The sequence below is a fragment of the Ictalurus punctatus genome, chromosome 10 (genome assembly GCF_001660625.3).
Source record: "Ictalurus punctatus breed USDA103 chromosome 10, Coco_2.0, whole genome shotgun sequence".
Classification (NCBI taxonomy): domain Eukaryota; kingdom Metazoa; phylum Chordata; class Actinopteri; order Siluriformes; family Ictaluridae; genus Ictalurus; species Ictalurus punctatus.
This window is the reverse complement of record NC_030425.2, coordinates 4221227-4237728: the sequence shown is the minus strand read 5'-3', so window position 1 is coordinate 4237728 and position 16502 is coordinate 4221227. Positions and strand designations below refer to the sequence as shown.

At 37.7% G+C, this 16502-nt stretch overlaps 1 protein-coding gene across 1 annotated transcript in view; it reads left to right on the top strand.

Moving 5' to 3' along the window:
* LOC108270555 (adhesion G-protein coupled receptor D2) overlaps positions 1-16502 on the top strand; it is a 68535-nt gene that overhangs the window by 18540 nt on the left and 33493 nt on the right. The gene's annotated exons all lie outside the window — the stretch shown is intronic.

Below are 16502 nucleotides of genomic sequence, written 5' to 3'. Positions count from 1 at the left end.
ATATGGTAAATAGTGATATGATAAATAGTACTGTTTCTCTCACATCTAATGAAGAAAATATTTTACCACAGCAGTAATTAACGCAGACGGTCACTGAAATTCAATTGCGTTCTTTTCAAACTGAACGAACAAAAAAAGTAGGTTTGTGTTTATTTATTCAAGCCACAGAAACAATGTATCTTGGTTCTAAATACACCCTTGCTTATACGTGTTTCTGTCAGATTCATAGAAACCTTGAAACGGTATAGAACCGAATGGTGTGTGTGTGTGTGTAGGTTATACTTTCACTGGTCACAGCGATCTCACATTTGATTTTACATGGATGGTGTTACATTAGAGACTACACACACAAAAAGTCATATTCATTAAATATTAGATTTATTAGACTATTATGAGTTGTGAGGTGAGCTACACTCGGGGCTTTGTTGTTCTTTTTTTTGTGCAATAAATAAATTATCACAAGAATATAATTGCTGCCTGTATGACAGTCGTCATTGTTTTCTGTGCAGTTAACAGTGCTTTTGTCTCACGGCCGTTCACTTTTAAAGTAGCCTTGAATTCTCAGCTGTAACATCTGGATCTGTCGGGTAGCATCTCTTCCTTCTTAAAGCATTACTCACATAGGAAGCTGTTTTGTCATCACTCAGATGCAAACGACATACATCAGAAACGACGAAGCACGTCAGCTCGAGCTCTTTTTTTGTTCTTGATTTAGCCACTTTCCCCTTTCAGGCGTTTGTGCAGCTGTGCTTGAAAGTTTGTGAACCCTTTAGAATTTTCTATATGTCTGCATAAATATGACCCAAAACATCAAGTCCTAAATGTAGACAAAGAGAACACACTTAAACAAATGAGACAAAAATATTATACTCGGTCATTTATTTATTGAGGGGAAACGATCCAATATTACATGTCTGTGAGTGGAAGAAGTATGTGAACCTCTTGGATTAGCAGTTACTTTGATGGTGAAATTAGAGTCAGGTGTTTTCAATCAGGTGTGAGTGAGCGACTTGTTTTATTTAAAGCACAGGGATCTATCAGAGTCGAATTAAATGAGTTCTATTAATCTACTTTTAGGACTTGTGTGAAAATCTAATGATGTTTTAGGTCATATTTATGCAGAAATGTGGAAAATTCTAAAGGGTTCACAAACGTTCAAGCACTACTGAATGTTGGCGCCAATCAAGTTCTTCACTCACGTTTTAATGAAATTGTAATGAATCTTTTTTTGCTTAACATTCCTAAGTGCTCATTACTAGTGCAAGTACTTTCATATGCAAGGACAGTAACATCAGTGTCGGTGCGGTGCGCTCTGCACTTTTCTTTCTTTCTTTTTTTTCTTTAGGAAAGACACAAAAATACCTCCTAAGTTAATTTCCCTGTTTCATTCATGTATTTTTCCAAAGAAATTGACTATTTTCTTGATGATATCTCAGTCATTCTGGCTGTCAAACGTTGGGGCAGTGAGTATAAAGGATATTTCAATACATATAAACTATTCACTAAATTAATATCTCTCTGACGATGAACGAATACGTATACATTAACAAATAAAAACATTAAGTTGTGCCATCTCCATTTGAAGCATATTTAAGGATAATTTGTTCTTCGTGTGTATTCATTTACTGGCTAGGGATTTTCATGTGAAACGATGAAGGAACATTAGACATCGTAAATCTAGATGCAAAACCTAGGATGTGTGTTTATGAAATGCCTCCCTCCATGTTTCACTGTACTTTCAATAGGCAGCAAAAACAACATAAAACTTAAGCTTGAGAGTTTTACTGTTAAATCAATAAAGCAGATAATGTTGACAAGCCCTTTTCATTGCTCACTCTTACTGTTCTGCTCATATTTTTCTACTGCATACAAAACCTTTGATCTGTTTTTACATTTTTTTAAAAATTATTATTCTGCAGAATATTCATGTACATAACACAAGATGAATGTGAGGAATTTGTTGTGTGTGAATATGAACTACACAAATGGAATTATTTGTCTGGGAACGTTTACTACCTATAGATACCTATACATATATGCTGGTAATATTATTAGATTTGAGACTGAGGAAGTTCCTCTATTCAGTATGAATGTGAAGAAAAAAAAAACAGGCAGGTTAAATGATTTTGGTGCTATTTATGAACCTATGAAGCCGTGCCTCATGCCCTCCTTTATCACTCCGCAAGTGGAAGGTTGAGCTAGGAGGAAGCGCTTGATTTGTCCATAAATCACTCGAGTCTCCGTCATCCAATCTCGGCACAATGTCATTCAAAAGCTCACCACTATCTATTACTGGCGTATAATAGGCCGCCGCCATGCATTGTCTGTTGCATTATTAGCCCATAACTCCACCCTATCAATAACTTTGAGGATAAAGGGAGCAGAGGAGAGGGCCGGGGTCACAAACTCAAGTCAACTTTTTTTGGGCATGGGAAGCGTAGCGCATGATGTTGTTCGGTGTTGATTTATTGAATCTTGTTAATAGGTGGGTAGCGTGAATTTTTGTGACTGCTGGGTTTTTATCAGTCAGTCACGGTCCTTTGTGTGAGGAAAATGTCAGTGCTTTTTATAAATATATATCATTAAAAGTCTGTCTGTGTGTGTGTGTGTGTGTGTGTGTGTATGAGACTACCCAGAGTATTGCCTTTTTATGTGCTGGTCAAAGATGATATTAAGACAATTTCTTCATTTCTTGTTTTTATGAAAAAATGTTTTATTATGGACAATATTATTTATTTGTTTCAGTCGCTGGTGTTCTCAGTACTTCTTAAATATATTTTTTCTTGACTATGTAATATAAATAAATACCATTTTAGAACAGTCATATAAAGAATATAAGGATATAAGAATATAAATTACCTGACATTATTGGCACTGTGTAAAATATTACTTAATAGTTAATAGTTCATATTAATTATCTTATTCGACACTGAACATAAAGTACATTCCAAGTCTAGTTTAAAATTGATGCCAGCTGAGTCCAATTTGTTTGTTCTTTGTTTTGTATTATTATGAATACTGTTTGTTCTTCCTCCTTTTTTATGAGGATTTGCAGATAACTTCCCTGTCTTGGATGATTTACATATTATACATATACATTATACATTATACATATCCTCCTGACGTTGGGGTTACACAAGGGGGACGGTTTATTTACAAATTATTTTGAGAAACAGATTTGATCGTTTCTTTCTCTGTCAGGCGCTGTTTATGCTTTTTATGTTCTTAATATTTACAATATTAACATTATATTTGTGGATGAACTGGAGCATAATATAATGCACCATATAATCTGAATATCAGGATGGACAGCTCTAGGTTTTTACATTTTAGTGTGTGTGTGTGTGTGTGTGTGTGTGTGTGTGTGTGTGTGTGTGTGTGTGTGTGGTTTTTGCTCCAGCCCCAACCAAACTTTTGAGTTATTATACTTCTGCGCATTAAATGATAAATAGCTCAAACAAAACGCGTGACACCAAGGCATAAAGGCAGCCTGAACCTGAAAGAAAAATTTGCCATTTATTAAAGGATTTTTTAAAAAGATAATCTTTGTGAATAACACGCCTCCTGTCAAGAATGAAGGGAATTTCACCTCGAAAAAGCCACTAAAAAGCTTGTCGTACTTGGCACCCACCCACATTTATTTGCTTTAGAATTACTTGCCAGCTCCATTTAGTAATAATGTGTGTGTCATATGAAAGCAAACCACGCTGCTAGCCTGGCAGGAGACTGGGGATCTCATGACCCACTGGGCCTGACCTCATGACCTCCTTAAGAGTCCCCCCCACCCCCCACTTTAGCACAAGATGCACATACACACACACACACACACACACACACACACACACACACACACACACACACACACACTATTACCATTCCCCCTCTTTTCTCTCATTCAGACACCCCTCTGACACCCAAATTGTCCGTGTCAAAACAATACCTGTTTTATATAGAAGCTGAACTTTTTGCCATCTCAAACTGTCGTGAGGTTTTAAGACGGAGGAGCAGTTAAACAGTGGTGGGGGGTTCAACACACAGATCTTTTAAATGAACTGCTGTCGACTGTTTGGTCAGCTTTGATGTATGCTTTGCAGACAATTAACAAGAACTGGGTCAGAGTAGTACTGCAGTAGTGCAACAAAAGCTCTCTCTCTCTCTCTCTCTCTCTCGCTTTCTCGCTGTCTCTTTTTGCAATTGAGAAATTTGCTTTCTGTGTGAAAACGAACTCGGAAATAAACACAAGTGATATATGTATTTATTATTCATGCGTCTATTTGTTATAAATCTTTCAAGCAGCAAACTTTAATCATAGAGCGTTGTAGCTGTTGACTGAAAAGACTGAAACCCAAATTCAACACATTTGTAGAACCGCAGATCTCCTGCAATGCAAACGACACAGTAAACAGCAAATCAATCGAACGTCTGCTGTTCGAGATTTATTTATTACCAGAGGGGAATCCTGTGCGTATTTTATCTGCGGGAGTAATGTATACACAAGAGAGCTGAACTGAGAGAAGAGAGAAAGAGCAGCAGTTCAGTGTTCAGTCTCATTGGCCTCTTGCCCTTCCTGGGCTGTCAGACCGGGCCAAGAGTTGGACGCAGAAATGGCCGCGCCCCTCCCATGCCATTTCCTCCAGGACTAGATGTTCTGCTTGGCCCCTAACGAGTGTTTACCAGGACACGCTGATTCTTATTAATCTGTTTCTTGTCGACCGCATGGTGCCATGACTGAGAAAAAGCAAAGCAGGCCCATGGTTTGTGTTAAGTGTTTGGCACCCTAGGTGGGGAAGAAAATGCAGAAAGCCTGTCAGATCCTGTGTGACCAGTCTCAAGCCATGAATCTTTACACTGTGCAGACGCAGTCCTCTGCTTTGTTATTCTTAGTAATTATCCTCATTAAGTGAAAGCATGTGCCAATCACAGGGCTTTGAATTGTGCCCAGTATGTGGTTGAAACTCACCCTAACGCCATCTCAGTGCATGTCAAACCCTGTGCTGAGTGAGCTCATTAGCAGATGAAGAAAGCCAAGACGTGAGGCATGAAATGATAGTAATGAATAGCAGCAGTGACACTAACTAGCTCTTAAGTGAGCACCTAATTTATTATCATGATTATCAAACGTAACACAAATGTTCTCCCCCACAGTTTAATCAATGGCCTGTTTAATACATTTTTTTTTTCTTTCTTGCATTCCCACATTCGCAACTGTCGCTGGTCGAAAATACCTCAGGAGCAAAGAGACTACCACACTGAAGAGACAAGGGATAAAACTACTGGCTGGGACTGTGAGAAACAAAGAGACTGGAAAACGAAGATATATGAAGTCTTCATGTCGATGAGCTACCATTCGTTTTCACTTTGATCTCCCGCCATCCATAGTCAGCTGTGATTGCATGTGACGCTCACCCACAGCGCCACCTGATAAGGATTGATGCGCTTTGGGAAACGTGCGGCACATGTAGTTAACCCGCAGCCCACTCAGCTCGGGAGACGGCGAACAATACCACTACGTTCGAATATTTACGTTTGTAACTCAGCCGCCGAATTTATAAACGGGTGAAAAAGCTGTTCGATTTATTATTACCCCCCCCTGCCCTTAGGAACAGCTAGACCTCAACAGTTGTCTTGATTTTTGTTATTTTAACATATGTAAAATATCCTGCAGATATTGTAGATTTTTGGATTAAAAAAAACAAAACCCAGTAATACCTGTTAAAAATACAGTTTACATTTAAAAAAATCTGATTTTATATCAGCTTTGAATTTTTTTGAGTTCTGAAATATTCTACCCATATTTGCGGTTTTGTTCACACCCCAAAACATCAACATGGCTCATAGTGTTTTATACAGCCATTTTTCTGGTCTTTGTCACTGAGAACAAGCCTGCGTTTAGTCAGAATCCGAGGCCAGGCTCTGCCGTCTTAAATGGCTAAAACTTCACATTTTTCTACTGTCAGTGGAAACTATGTAATTATTATATGATTGACATTGCTTGTATAATTTCATGAGTTTTGACAAGTGGGGCACTCAGAAATGTCTCCTGGACACCTAAGTACCTTTAATTAAACAGCTTTTTGGCACACAGGCACCGTTTTCCTCTTTGAGTTCAAAGAGTGTGGTTTGACCCATGTGCTGAAAGTTTGTATCAGTTTTCTGCAGGGATGTTTGACTTGGCCCTTCAATATGAAATTGTCTTGTTTAAAAACGGGCTTGTTTACCATTCTTTCTCTCCTTACCCTCTCTCTAACACATGTGCGGCATGAGTTTTTTGGGATATAGTTTCTCTGCGGATTCATTATCCGGATTGATACTTTTATGAATCTTTTATGACTTTTGTGACGTGTCTATCGTCTTTGGAGCACACACTTAGAAGCTACAGAAAGGTTAGTTAATTCAAGTTTGTAATAATGTGCCATGGGACTCATTTTGTAGCGCCATACTAAGAACTATACTAGGGGTTCCCAAAATGTTTGGGTGACCCCAGATGAACATTATGAATTGTCTGTGACCACCCTACATTTTTTAATTACAGATTTATTATATAGAACATTTTATAATGTTAGTAACGTACATCTGTGTAACATAAATTAATATATTCCTTGCACTGCTTTACCAGTCTAGTGGGAAGTGGTGCGTTGTTATAGGAAATTAATACATGCCGGCCTGACGTGAAGCAGAGGCGTCTCGCATATACTTGCATGCAAATGCCCGAAGCAGCAGCAACGTAAGCGCCATTGCTCACACACACTCGCTGCGTATCCAGCATTCCTTAGATGGCACGTCAGAGCCAAAACATCCCTGTTTGTCAGGTTTCCAAGCTGTCCAAGCTGATGTTAAACACACTGAGGAGCTCTGTCTCTCTTAAAACGTTTCACTGTCGTCGTGATTGTTGTCATGAGCTGTGCCTCAAATCGAAAAACTCTGACCTTATATTTAAAAGTATTTACTAATCTATAAAATCCAGATGACTGGTACACAAAACAGATCTTATAGCAGGTTTTGAAGGTGAAATGAGAGGTTTGTAAAATTCATACACTATCTGTAATAGAAAACCTGGCGAAGTGTTGGTAAAGTAAAGTGTTAGTAAATGAATGAGGAGATTGTTGTTTGTCTTTTAACGTGGGTGTCTAGGTTAGTGCTCAGCAGAATTAAATACTTAATTTTTCGTCTATTAAATTGTGTAGCTTCATTAACACAGTTCTAGACCATACTATGGTCAAATGTTTGGTAGAGGTGAATTTTATGTTGTAGTTAACGTCCATACTTCACATTCCATGTCTATATTGGCCAGAGGTGTAAATTCAAGTTATCCTTATTTAAGCACTTTAATTTTCTCCATTTGAGAGTTTATTTACATCAACAACCGTAATATCTGAATACTAACATAACTGACAGCCACAGTCACTTGGATTTGCATCCAAGTATTAAAAAATAATGCTAATATTTATGATTATGTTAATCTGTCCAATTAGTTTTGAGCCTGTGAAAATGGAGAGATTGTTCCTGTAATTCGTAAACAGTTAATGCAGTATTTTCTGTTAAACCGCTTGAATTAAATCTGAAAGTCTACACTTCAAGCACATCATTGATTTCAAATCCATTGTGGTGGTGTACCGTGATAAAATAATATTAATTGAGTCGCCGTCCAAATACTTATGGACCTGACTGTATTTTATATATATATATATATATATATATATATATATATATATATATATATATATATATATATATACTTTCTTATTGAACATATCTGTAATTGACAGTCATCCCCCCCCAGCTTGTCATGTTATAGAGAAACTGCAAAACAAAAACCTTAAGACGGGCTTTACCTCGGCCTGTCACAAAATGCACACGCTTCTATAAGTGTTAAACATCTCCTTGCAGAAAGCTGCACCATATGAATGATTTCAGAGTGTGTTAAATGATCTGTTCATTTTTAAGCTTAAATGCTTTTGAACTTGGCGTCCACCAAGTTCATGTGAATGACTTACATATGTTACATAAGAAACAATGTTTTAGTAATGTTTGAATATTAATTACAATAAAATTTTAATGAGTATTAGTATGTATTATTAGTGTTATGAGTATTAATATCAACCCGTGCCTTGTCTTGCAGCCAGCACTACTATCAGAGCTGCTGTCATGAAAAGGCATGCACATATTCTGACCCGTCAGATTTCAAGAGAACGGTGGTATAAATGGTATCAAATGCGCTACCGTGGGAAGAATGAAGAATGAAAAACTCAGGTTTTTCTCAACGCAAGTTCGAAATTCCCCCTAATTTACACTTATTTCCACATCGACTTCCGCAGCTGTAGTGTCCCACTTTTTTTTACACCATATGCAGCAAATTACTCCATGATGTACTTTTCTCATGTGTATTGCCGATGCGAAGATTTGGCCTCAGATCTGAGTGATAGTCATTGGCTGTGCACTGTAACTGTGCAGAAGCGTGCAAACTTAAGTGATTACCAGGTCTCCTAACATCCCCCTTTCCCCCTTTTTATAAAGGGGAACTATATACCTTTTTCTCTTGTGAAAAGGCACACAAATGTGGGTATTATTATCAAGCACGATTGTTATCTTTGTGTCAGATTCGAGAGGATGGTGAGGTATTTCTGTTGTATACACGGTTGCACGCAGTGCTAGTGGGAACATCTGTTTTGCGCTTGTTGTTCCTCTTGGCTGCTTTTCAATTGGATTTCCTCAAGCAGGTCCAAGAGCTGTCACCTCTGCCAGGCTCTGTTAGCCATCACTGCTGGCCCCTATATTAAGGAGGTGTTTCAGGGCTAAGTTAATAACTCTCCCCTCCTCCTCCCTCTGCGTTGGTGCTCCTCAGCTCGCTTGACTCCTCATGGGGTGGCCCATGGATCTCCTCCATCCGTCTCTCCTCGGACTGACCCCCCCCCCCCCCCCCACTGCCACAGGCTTTCTGTGTTGGACCTTTTGAGCACTCCACTTTCTCTCTCTCTCTCTCTCTCTCTCTCTCTCTCTCTCTCTCTCTCTCTCTCTGTCATTCAGTTGTTTTTTTTTTTTTTTTGACCTAACAAATAATAGAACATTTAATATCAGCTTACCCAGTTTGGAAGTAAAGAGCAATCTCTGTCTCTTCTTCCATTCGTACTTTTTCTCCATAGTTCATTTCTCTTTAGTGCTTTCATTTTTCTTCTTCTTCACTTTCTGGACCGCCGGACAGTCTCTCGTCTCTCTCAGACGGTTAGAAATCTGCCCTCTGTTTGTAAAACATTCATGGTCCACTGTGGAGTTCAAACTGCTTGTGTGTTGTTTGATGTGAATGAAGTAGTTTTGTTATATCACCAGTTTGAATAGCAACAGCAAAACTATTATTTTGACCTATTATGTTGACCTTTAACCCTTTTATGCATGCATTATGAAATCCTGATCAAGAATTTTTTTCTCTGTGTGTTCTTACTCTTCTTTAGGTATATATATATATATATATATATATGTATATATGTATATATATATATATATATATATATATATATATATATATATATATATATATATATATATATATTTTTTTTTTTTCATTTTACTTATACATACATTTTTCACAAAGTTATTGAAGTGTCCACTCCAGTGGACCGCATGCGTTCAAACGAAGAATTAGTGTCCACTCTAGTGGCTGTTATGCAGTTATTCTATTGAAATTCTTGCAGTAGCCAGAAAATAGTGTTTGAATACTGTAGCTGTCCACTGTAGTGACCACTGTGCATGAAAGGGTTAAGATAGCAGGTGTTCCAAATGTCTAATTGAATCAGCATGTAATTTCTTGTAGACACTCATTCGGTTTGTTAATGGCTATTGATAGAAAAGGATTGTTTAGGTACGTGTGTTAACACTTTACATTAGCATTAAATTTCTTTTTGTGTATAGTGGTGAATCTAATCTTTTGAATTCATGCCAGACACGGTGTTCATTTCGAAATACTATAACAATATGTTTAAAGATGGGTTTCTTTATGTTTAAATATGTTTAAAAAAAATCCTGTGTCCTAAAACTGGGTGTCCATGAATTTATTTGCCAGAAAATAACAAATACTTAATTATTTTAACCTGAGTACATTTTCTTTTACACGTGTTTATATTTCTTTAATTATATAATTAGCACCTATTTCGACTCTAACGTTGCCTCAAATATTTCACCTTGTAATTACATTTTCAAACAAACCCTCATTACAATCACCTAACTAATTGGTAAAAGGATTAAGGAAACGTACTATGATCTATAGATGATCTAGCTATATTTAACTATCTGGCCTGATCATGATATGATATGATATATGTGATGATATGATCATCTCCAGATGTTCCTTATATTCCTTATATATAGGAAAACAAGTTAGACATGCCTGTTGTGTTAAAGTGTTATAGCTGGTATAGCCAGTCTGTTTTGTGCTGCCTGATATACAGAGGGACCAAAAGAGATATTTCCCACTATTTAGCTAACATTCTGCATGCACATGCAGAGTTTGGAAAAAAATCTTGACAAGCCTGATGCCAAATCAAAATTAATAAACAAATCTGCACTGCAAATAAACACTTAATCATCATGAGGATCATGTTGTAACATACAGCTCTGTGTCATTGAACTACATTTCCTATGCCTTGAAGTAGTTAATGTAACTGTATTTTTCATTTATTCATTCATCTTGCATAACCACTTTATCCTGGTCAGGAGCCTTAATCGAGAACACTGGGTGCAAGGCGGGAATACATCCCGGTTGGGATGCCAGTCCGTTGCAGGGCATCACGCACACACAGATTCACACACCTGGGGCAATTTAGAGTAGCCTATCCAGCAACTTGAATGATTTTTCGAAAGCTGGCATGTTTTCCATGACCCCAGAGGAAGCCCACATGGACACGGGGAGAATATGCACACACAGAAACGGTAAACTGTGCTCAGGATTGAACCGGGCTGTGAGGTGGAACTGCTAAATCCTGTGCCTCATCCTACATTTTCATGGGATATTATTAAATGAGAAATAGTCCTTAGGTTGTTGCTAAAAATCCTGTTTTATTATTTGATCTGCTCCTTTTTCGAGATGCCCATAGAAGGATCATTTCTGAGTTTTTTTTTTTATTGTTTATTTTTGCCATGCGAGTGCCTAATGATGCTCATGTGCCTTCATAATGTAAGTCAATATATATTAAAAAAGAGCATTTCCAGTTAAGTGTGTCCTGATGCTGCCTGTGTTCTGTTTATTCACTGTGTGCTGTTTGTGATTGGCTCGGTCTTCTGTTGTCTTTACTGTGTCATGCAGAGCCTGTTGTTTTTACTCTGTTATAACAGTCCTTCCAGGATTTCGCGATCGCAGAAATCAACGCGAATCAAGCAGACGACGCGATATTTGGAGGAGCTTGAATTTTTTTACAAATTACCGCAGATTTTCCGCAGATTTGGACCAAGACGCGTCATGTGACGTCATCACAACGAACATTCGATGAAAGCCCTCTTCCACTTATGTGCGTCGAACATGAGTATGGTTAAAAGGTTTTATTTACCAACAAACATCACTGCGAAAGACCGTGCACAACTATGCTGCTTCGCAAATTTTGTAAAAAGGCCGCAGCAAAAATCACAAAAATCTCCACAAAATCCTTTACGGACTGATTATAACCTGTGTTATACTTACACTATGTGCACTTTTTATAGTTCTAGGGTCTACAGCCCCTGAGTTGGCTGCCTGTATACATTAACTAGACATGGTGTAACAAAGATACCTGACTACTTGAGTTAATTAAATTTTTTTATTTATAGAAAAAACTCAAAAACTTGCAGGTTTCCTAAAAACAGTGACTTTCACACACACCCCCCCCCCCCCCCCCCCCCCTTGCTTTTTTATCTAGAGCTTTTTTTGAATCATTTTGTCTCTTATTACTATAATTACAGCCACATGTATAAGGTCCTCTAGGAAAAATCCAGACCCTCAAGCACTTGTAGGAATGGAAATGTCAAATAAAAAGGGACATGTACCCATGTTTTGTCTGAATAATCTGACAAAGCTTAAAACGAGGGTAAAAGTGCCCAAAATAGCTGGTATTTTATTAGCTTTGCAGCGTTCGCTTTAGTTTTGTAGTAGCACATTAGCCGTGCGTGTTAGTCAACCTTGGAAATAAGTTTATTGAATTTTCCAGACAAAACGAGGCTACGAAATAAGGCCATTAGCATTTTATAGCATTAATGCACAGTATGGCATTATTTATCTCCTTAATAATAGCTCCTGGGTTTAATTTATTCATCTGAATTTATTTTAGGAACAGATCAGAAGACGTGCTGAAGCGCTTAAAAATATGAAGCAACAGACAGTGCAGTCATCTGTTAATCTAGGAATATCTTTCTGCAAATCACTTATCACACGGCCACACACAGCTTCCTTAGTATCCAGCTGTTTTTTGACAGAGGGATAGCGCTGAGCGCTATTTAGATTCCTGCTATTTAAAGTTGCCCTGAGCGTAACCCCCACCTAGCCTTCAACTCCTGTGTGAAATCACTACCACAACACACACACACACACACACACACACCTGATACTCCTGATACTCTGGGCGCTATTTGCAAAATTAAGAAATTGCTTTCCAACAGGGAACACGAGCATCCCTTCCATACAGTAGATCACAGTTTCCATTATTTTTGTGTTATTTTGGTGCCCCTATAAAATCAGCTGTTAAAATGCAGAGAAATGAAGGAACAACGTGCAGTAATCATGTTTTCTTTATCCATAGTAATAAGAGAATTCAGAGCCTGACGAGAGCTCTGACAGCGCTTTGTCTTTCCATCCGCCAAATCAGTCAACTCCATTTTCTCCTATAGCATGCTGTGAAGAATCGTTTATCATTTCTACACTGACATGTTCGAACCAGTACAATGTTTTAAAATGTGTTTCACAGTTGGAAACTGTAGCTGCCTCGTCTTCATTATTTACAGATGATAAATAGTGTAGATTGGAGAGATTGTAGATGAAGCAGCAAAGGAGCCTTGCCTTTTTAATGTTTCCTCCATAATTTTATCAACCAAATTTTGTAAAAAATAAATAAATAAACAAATAAAACTAAAAAACAGCAATAACAAAACAAAACAAAACAATAATAATAACTGCGTTGCTCCTTGGTGGTGCAATGGATAAGATCATATATGTTCTCGGGTTGGGACGGATGGCGTACTCTCTCTTCCCTGTCAGTGACACCAATACTAGGCAATCATGGGCCCATGTATGAGGAAGAGGGCAGATAGAGCTTTCTTCCGTGTCTGTTGCACTGCCCTGTGACTCAGCATGAACAGCGGTTTGAAAAAATGCAGTTGGCTGGATTCATATGAAGCATGTGTTAGCCTTCAGCCTCCATGTTTGACAGCTGTTGTATGATAGGGGACACTTGGCTGGGTGGGAATTGTCAGGTGACCAAAATGGCGGGGGATATGCATAACCTCAGTTATTATAGCAGAGCAGGGTTTAACCTGGATATAGAGCGTTTGCCTCACACCTCCAGGATTGGGGGTTCGAATCACTCCGGTTTCCTCCCCGAGTCCAAAGAAATGCGTTGTAATCTGATTGGTATTTCCAAATTGTCCGTATTGTGTGAACGTATGCGTGATTGCGCCCTGCCCTTTCCAGGGTGTCCCCGACTATGTGCCCCGAGCTCCCTGGGATAGGCTCCAGGCTACCCTGCGACCGTGTGTAGGATAAGCAGTAGAGAAAATGGATGAATGGATGGATGAATGGATGGAAAACGTATAGCTTGTTTTTCTTGTTTAGGATTCCCTGATTCTGTCACTGTTCTGTCTCGGTGTAAATTTTAGCAGGTTCTTATTGTGCAATTTGTTTGTTCATTCAGTCCTATCCAGTCGTTTTTTTCTTATGTGAGCTGAACGTTAAGTTTTCTTTTGTTATGAGCAGTATAACTGTAAAAATGCAACAGCCATTTTAACAGTAATAAGGCGCGACCAATATGTGGTCAGTACACTTTAACACTCAATTTAAGAATGCAATAAAATGTGCAATTACAGTCGAATCAGCAATCATCACACGAAGAATGCTGTAAATAAGAATTACAAGAACTTCCTGGCGACTCTGGTGCCAAGTACTGTATGTGACGGTAAATATTTTACATTGCAATGTCACAAGGCTTCACATCCACTCAGGTGACAGAAAGCTGTCCCGCTCTCCACCACCACCACCCATCGCCTAGACACTGCATCTCTTTAATCATGGTTTTCATCTCGCTACATTGAAATTTCGGTTACCAAGGACAGCATCATAAATAAAAATGGCTTTGTGGGGATTTTTGCCTGCAACTTTTTTTGTGCATTAGAGGAGAGTGTGAAAGAAGGGGGAAAAAAGACGAGGTGGTCATCTGTGAAAATTTATTATCATTTATTACAGTGGGGCAGTAGAAGGAAAGTAAGTAAAAGCTCAAAGGTACACATCTATAAAGGGAGGATGAGAGATGCCTAAGTGAAAAGCAAGGTGAATTTCTGGATTTTGTTGTCCTATAATAAGGAGCAAGAGCCTTTATTCATCATTGCATATAGTGCCTGCAGTCTCTGGTTAGTTGAATAGAGCATTGGAAGTGCTGATGTAAGGTCTCAAAACTGGGTCCTGGGTACAATGCTGGGTTTTTGAGATTTGAAATAAATGATTGAATGGCATAATTGAAAAGCACTGTGCTTTATTTCTCTGTTGTTGTTTTTTTTTTTTTTTTTTTTTTTTTTTTTGCAGTATTGTATATTTTAAATCCTCAAACTACTTGTCAGATATGAGGAAGTATGAGTAGATTTGATTTTTAGGAATGTTTCCCTCTTCCTTTACGCAGTGTGTGTTCTGTTTATGTAAATGAAATGGCTGCACTACATTGCAGTCTCACCGGTACATGTTTACAGAGAACAATGCTTACTGAAATCAACTTTTTTTTTCTTTTCTTTTTTACCCATGCAATTGTTTCCTAATTAATTTCCTATGTAATTAATGCATGCGCTTTGTTTGATCTAGAGCAATACTTTGAAAGCAACACTGCTAGTCTGTTGCGCACATTTCGACCATTTTATTACAGAGTTCAAAAGGAAAAAATGCATTTACATTTGCTCTATTTTTATAGTTGTTTTGTACTCGAGATTAATGAATTAACATTTTTAAGCAATTCGTCGTTTTTGATGCTACTTATTTTTAATTCAATTATATTCTAATTGCTTGTGGGGTTCTTTTTGTTATATGTAAGGAATGTTTTCCCCCACTTTGTTAAGACACAAAAGAAATTAATTAGAAATAAGAGTCATGATCAAAAACATGCTAATTAATTTGCAGTGCTAAGTAGGAAATTGCAACTCAAATCCAAAACAATGTTATGCACTGTAAGTTATCATCCACTGTAAGTTATCATCCACTGGGTTTCTGCGTGCTTGGTTCAGTAGTAAAGCTAAAGCATGCTTAAAAGTGACAAAGTTTAAGTTACTGGACCAAGTGGTGTTATTATGTCAGTATTAGAGGACAAAACTGTATAATTATTGATAAATTAAAAAAAAAAGTGTTGGGGCGGGGTAAAAATCATAAATAAAAATAGAACATAATTGTAAATAAGGTAACACTTTACAATAACAGTACCTGAATAATCATGCACTAATACCTGAATTAATACTTACTTAAATATGAGCTAATGATGAGTTAAGGCATGTACTAATCACAAATTAATGAAACGTTAACCTTAGCTACGATGTGAGTCTTATAAATTCATGCATGAATAGCGCCCACCTTAAGTACATGTTTGTTAGTGAATGTATTAATTATAAAACTGCTGTATAATTCAAACCTGCTGTATAAGCAAGAATCTGAATTAAACGTGCATAATTTCTAATTGTTTAGAATTTGCCTTATGCAGCTACATACGCAAATGATTGGATGGTGCTGGATTACTTATGGTGGCCCAAAACATGAGCAAGAGTACATGAGAGAATTGGGTGACTGTTCATAATGATTTAAAACCGGGAGACTTGATTGACCTCAGAATAATCACAGCGACATCAACGACTAAACACTGGAAAATAATCGTATAGAACACTGGTTTTGAAGGGTAATAGATAATAGCATCTGCTAAATGAATAAATGTTACCATATTAATTTCACCCAAAGGAGCAGTGCCCCGGGTTCTCGCCACCCAGAGCACATACTAGTACTACAGCGGGATTTGAAGAGAAATGGATGGAGAATGGCGCAAAACGGGTTGAGATGAAATTATCGGTGTTTATTATTAATGCGTCCTTCTACGTTCGGAGGATGATCGGTGTAAATTTTGAAAGTAAGCACCATCCAATGATGTTTGTGCACGTAGCTGCATATGGCAAATTATATTAACAATTTGAAATGCTGTACCTTTAATTCAGATCCTTGCTTATACAGCAGGTTTGACTTAGTTTACCCATATGTGTTAATTAATACATTAACTAACAAACATGTACTAACATGTACTTAAGGTGGTTGTTAT